Raw genomic sequence first — 6000 nt, 5'->3', positions numbered from 1 at the left:
GGTGTTGGACTTTGGGGACTCTGGGTGATTTTTGGGTTACTGGATTCAAGAACCAAAGGGAAAGGACACGGCCCAATTTGCTGGGGTGGGTCTTTTGCTCATGGTTTGTGTTAGGAATCCTGTTTGTGGTGTTTTTTCCAATTTAATGCTGATGTCGTTTACCTCATGTTATTAAACATTTTCTGCTACACTCAGACTCTGTGCTTGCGAGAGGGGAAGTATTGCCTCTTAAAGGTGCCCAGGGGGTGGTATGTAATTGTCCCAGGTCACTGGGTGGGGGCTTGAGCCGGTTTTGCATTGCGTTATTGAAATGGAACCCCTAGATACAGAACCCAGCCCTTGTTGCTGCCAACTTAGATGGGCAGAAGGGTTACATAAGAAAAAGACCCCAAAATCGGGACTGTCCCTATAAAATCGGGACATCTGGTCACTAACTCCCACAGACTTCAATGGGGATTTCACCTCCTGTGTATCTATTTTCATCTACAATAAGCCCACTTGCTGTATCAGTGTTCATTCATGCTGAAGGGATGAGCCCTAACAAAGCTCTATTTGTTTTACCTGAAAAAGAACATTGAGAAGTAGCCAAAGGTACAGAACAGCTTAGCTAAGAGTTCTGCAGGTGGTTGTGGGATATCTTAAAAAGAAAAAAAGTAAGATGTGACAAGATAGCAGCTCACAAAACAATGAATGATTTAGTTTAAAAGTATTTCCATCCACTTCATTCCATCTCATGAGAACAAGGAGCACTTAATAACAATTGTCTGCTACCAAATGTACCAAATTGAAAGGATACTAATTCACACAGCATATAGGAACATCTGTGGAATCCACTGCCAAGGAAAATCCGTGAGATTTGAGAAAAAGAAATTAGTGGAATTGGAAAGAACACTTTTTGTATGTATCTTAAAAACAGATTATTTTAGGCTAAGATATTGAATAAAAAGGCAGTAATCACAGTGACCCACTCTTCAATTGCTTCACGGTATAGTAGCCAATTGCTCACAGTGGACCAGAAAGACACTTTTTTCCTCTATGAGAAATCCTGGTATATTTGGGAAAGTGCAATTATTTTCTTTTTTCCTTTTGAAGCATCACATATAGGTCACTGCTGGAGCAAGGTTACTGAATGAATGTCTCCACTATGGCAACTGCTGTGGGAAGCTTGGTGTGCTCATTTGCATATGAATACCCCACATATTTGTCCAGGTTCTGTCTATTGTCCTAATACAGCTGATGCCTAAGTTCTGGCCAGGGGACTTACACTGATGTTCACTCTCCCCTTGCAGTTCTCTATTGGCTTGGCAAATTCGAGGGCTGCTATTTCTCTTTCCAGGAATAGGACTGCAGGGGAAAAGACATTTATGGCTTGCTTCTTTCTAGCTGATAGTAGTTTGATACCTGCAAAACATTAACTCAGAGTAAACTAAAAGGTGAGGGCATAGTTATGTGTGTGTGTGTAATGAATCAGATCTAATTCACTACCAAAAAGCTGCATGAAAAGATTTTTAAGGTTGCAAAGTGAAGCACTCAGAAATCAAAAAATTACAAAGTTAAAGTAGCTGGTGCAAACTTAACTATTAACCTTTGTGAAATATGATACAGGGTCTGATTTTCAAAATGCCTAACTGACTTGTACAAATCCCATGGAAAGTCATATGCTCCTAATTCAGTAGGTGCTTTTGAAATTCCACCTACAATCTTTAATTACATAACCATGTTATTTTTTTCCCCCAAAGGATGCCTGCCATATTCAGATGAACAATGCTCAGTGAATGAGGCAGCTGTTCAATATTTATTTTTATTCTCATTATTCAGTGGCTGGTTTTGTACTCTGCACAACAGCCAAGTTCTCCCCTGAATGAGAAAATTTTCTCTATAGGCTTTTCTGTAGTATCCATCAGGGTAGTATCTGAGTGTCTCACCAACATTAATGAATATATCCTCACCCAACCAGACCAATGGGAGATAAGGGAGGAGTGTCATCCTCATATTACTCAAGTACTTTTTCTATACCATATAGAAAAAGGCAGGACTTCTTCACAACTCCACCTTCCCCATATGCACTGTTATTATTAATTAATTACTTATTTGTATCGCAGTACTACTAAGGTTCCAATTATGAGCAGGGCCTCCTTGTGCTAGCTGCTGTACAAAGACAACGGAAGTTCCAGTCCCAATATGAAGTACTTTTGATGCTCCAAATCCCCCTGCTTACGAAAACTGCAATTCTATTCCATTTTGTTTTGTGTGGACATCTACCGGAATCCTCAGACACTATTCAATAGAAATTCCCATTCAGTTTATGTGTGTATGCACGTGTATTGCAAACTGTTAGCTTTACCATTTAACATAGTCCAGAGTACATGTTTAAAAACCCTTACAACTTGGCCACAACATATCCAATTTTCACCAGATCAGTGAAAAATGCATAAACCCAGGGGAATGTTTCTGATAATTTCCAAGTTTATATCACCATTGCTAGAGGTGCTAGAAGTTTTCAGAAACTGATTGCAACACATTTTCTTAGCAGAAGAACTACATATTTGTTTTTCACTTCCTCTGTGATTTAAAATGTCTCAACCATTTTGATGGAACTTGCACAAAAACATTTGCTCCCCGACTCACGCATCACAAATTTTAGCTGTAAAGGTAAAACTTGGAGAAAGTTATAAGCAGCGGAAAATTACCCTTTTTAATAGAAATACTTAGGCAACCTTCACTATAAATTTACCTACCCATGCCATTTATATTTCCAAAGATTATTTAGAAGAGGAAAATAGATTTTAAAATACTAGGTCAGACCAATGAACCATCAGGTTCAGGTATCTTGATTTGTGCAAGGGCCAATGAATGATGTATCAGAGAAAACATTCATCCTCCAGCTACATTTGTGGCCTACAAACTCAGCTGTGCTCCTCTGGGAAAATGTATCTTACAAAGTCCAGGCTGAAGCTGGTGAGAGATGGAGATAAAGATTTGTGGTCATGGAATTTTGGCTATGGAATAAACTTCTAGAGGGGATCAGACTAATCCAGAGTCTGACCGCTTTCAGGGCTTGCTGCAAGATCCCCCTCTTTGACAAAGCATTTCCACCCAAATTAGCATGAAACTAACTAAATACTTTCTTCCCTGAATAGGGAAGAGTTGTTCCTACCTTATGCAGGGAGGGAGAACAGAAAACTCACTGACATTTTAGGGACCTCGCCATGTAGATTTAATTTAACTGGAACATATTTGGATGCTAACTTTATGGGTGCTGCAGGAAACCATAATAAAGATACATGAGTTTGCTGCTGGATTTATCTTTATGCTTTGATTTGAGTTTTTTAAGAAATGTCAAAGGCACATAAAGCCTAGGATACCATCCTTCTTATATTCTAAATCTAAAGGACTACATAATAAATGACAGTTCTAGATTCAGAAAGATAGTCTAATCTTCTGGCTTCAAGGATGCGAGGATTTAATCTGTTTAGTGGGGAAATGATGCCATGATTATGTCACTTCTTGCAGCAAACTTTGAGATATCCCTTGAAATGGATTTTCTGAAATTTTCTATATTTTTTTGGAGGGGGCAGAAGATCAGTGTCCAGATTAGCAAATTTGGGTTACAGCAGGAGAATAGAGCCTTAACCTGCTCCTATCTATTTTATTATTAATATTATTGTAAGGTTTCTGTCCCTTGAGGGTTAGCTATCTGGCTAGATGGTTAAGAGAGGAGTGGGGGCTAGCAAGGATTAGACTGGCAGAACATGTTTGCCTTGAGGTACCCTTGATCACGCTCCTATTGATGACTCACCTATCTTCCTCAGTTAAAAACTGTCTGGTGGCACACCCTTCAATAGCAAATACTCTTAACATTTGCTTTGTGAAAGGAGGGAGGTTACCTTGCATGGCAATTCCTAGGATCCTTCATATTTGTGGGTGGGAGTTTTCAAAGTATGGTCAAAAAGTAAGTTTATTTTTGTTTTAAAAGGTTTCAAGGACAAGGAACTACTCAACTGTAATAAGATGAAATAAAGTGGGTTCTTAATGTGGGTTCAAGTATATAGGCTGGATCAAATTCATACCTGGCATTAATTTATGCCAGGGCTTAATCTGTCCCAAGCACTACACTTATATGGTTGATCCTAGAAGTTGAGGCCATAGATCTCTGCATGCTGCGGAAAGTCCTATTCGAGAAATATAATTTACCAGAACACCAGACTGGGAATAGGGATAGGATCAACCACAAAGTCAATCAAGTAACAAAATCTAGAGGAGGGAGACTGGCTTGAAGCTAATAGGATCTTGATCTGGCACAGATCTAGAGAATTACTGCCTTGACTGCAATAGCATTACTTTCCCTTGCTGAAGGCAGGTTCTCAGCATTACTAAGAATCATAACCTCCCTTTTATTAGACCTGAGGTTCCACTTTCAGTCTTCTAAAAAGTGGAAGAAAACTTTTGAGAGCAGAATGAGGGTTTACTGGCTCATTTTATGTCCCAGTTCTAGCAATCTATACCCAGTGGTTAAAGCAGATTGAACCAGGAGGGGGAGCTCTCACAGTACTAGCTGAGGGGGAGCTGGAGCTGTGAGGCAGCACTGCTTACCCAAACTGGATTTTAGTGGAGAAGGGAGAGCTGTTCTAATCTCCCCTGCCACCTTACTTCAACTCCTGCCTGTCCAAGAGTCTGGTCACCCGTCTATCAAAGGAACTACAATGCATTCTTGGAGAAATTATCAGCCAACCTGCCTGGTAGGGAAGAGAACTTTGATCAGCAGTGCACAGTCTTCTGGGGTTTTATTAAGCATTAAGAGAACACCTCCTTCAAGTGGTGATTTCAAGGATGCTATGTGTAGCCCATATCATGCCTTTCTGCTATTCAATGGCATTTCTATAGACTATAGGGACCATATGGCTGAGTATCCTTATTATGTAGACTTGCTCTATACTTGCCCCTTTTCTTGCCTTTGCATTTAAGGGCTCCAGGATGCTCCTCCATGAGTAACTTTTTGTTGTTTAACCACGCCTATGATATATGACCTCTCCTTACCCCTAGCTAGTGCCTCTGAGACTAGGTTTCCTGTGCTCATAATATGAGGAAGAGAGGTACAGGCTAGATCTACCTGGATCCTGCCAAATTTTGGACCAAAGTCCTTAAACTGTACTGTCAAAAAGAAAAAACAAGTGAAGTCACCCACTGCTGCATCCCAGTACAGCAGTACCACAAAATCCAGGATGTGGCACCTGGATCCTGCCAATTTTTGGTCCTAGTCTCATAACTTCCACTGCTTAAATGTGTTTAGCTGCTTCTGCTGCAGCTTAAAAATCGTGATCCCAGGACACAAACTCCAGAGTAGCCCTTTCCCCACCTTCCAGGTACCAAAATGTGCTGGGTGCGTGTGTGTCTGGTGATTTTCAGAGGAACAGTAGAAGCAACACTTGTTCTCGATATTGATGGTACCATTTCTGCATTTGGGGCCAAACTCGGCCAGGCTCCCGAGGCCAGGTCCCGGTTTTTGTGGTGCTGGGATACCGGGGGCATCCAGGGTCAGATTTCCAAGGCGCTGGGAGCAGCAGCAGCTAACCAGGGTCCAGTGAGGCCGTGGAATGTGGGAGAGCGGGACCAAGAATTGGCCGGCCCCAGAGCGACGTGGCCCGCTCTGCAAGGATGGATGGGGCGGGGGGAGGGGGGCGCAGGAGCAGCGAGGCTCGTTCCCGGGGGGCGCCGATGCAATGCGGGCCAGGACGCAAAGCGCAGCCAGGCTCCGAGCTCCAGCCTTCCCGCAGCAGAGCCGCCGCCCCTCGGCGCTGTGATTGGCCTCTTGCTCGCTGCCTGCCCCCTACCTGCCCGGGCACCTGCCGCCGGGCCCCGGGCGCAGCGGCAGCGCCGGGGAGGCGCGCGAGGGTATAAATAACAGGCGCGATGGCCGGGCACTCCGGCCTGCAACCAGCCATTTAAGGCAGCGGCTCTGGGCGCGCTAATTCATTACCTCACACCCGACGGGAGCCAGGG

The sequence above is a fragment of the Trachemys scripta genome, chromosome 2, assembly GCF_013100865.1.
Source record: "Trachemys scripta elegans isolate TJP31775 chromosome 2, CAS_Tse_1.0, whole genome shotgun sequence".
In the NCBI taxonomy this organism is placed as follows: domain Eukaryota; kingdom Metazoa; phylum Chordata; order Testudines; family Emydidae; genus Trachemys; species Trachemys scripta.
This window is presented reverse-complemented; position numbering follows the sequence as displayed.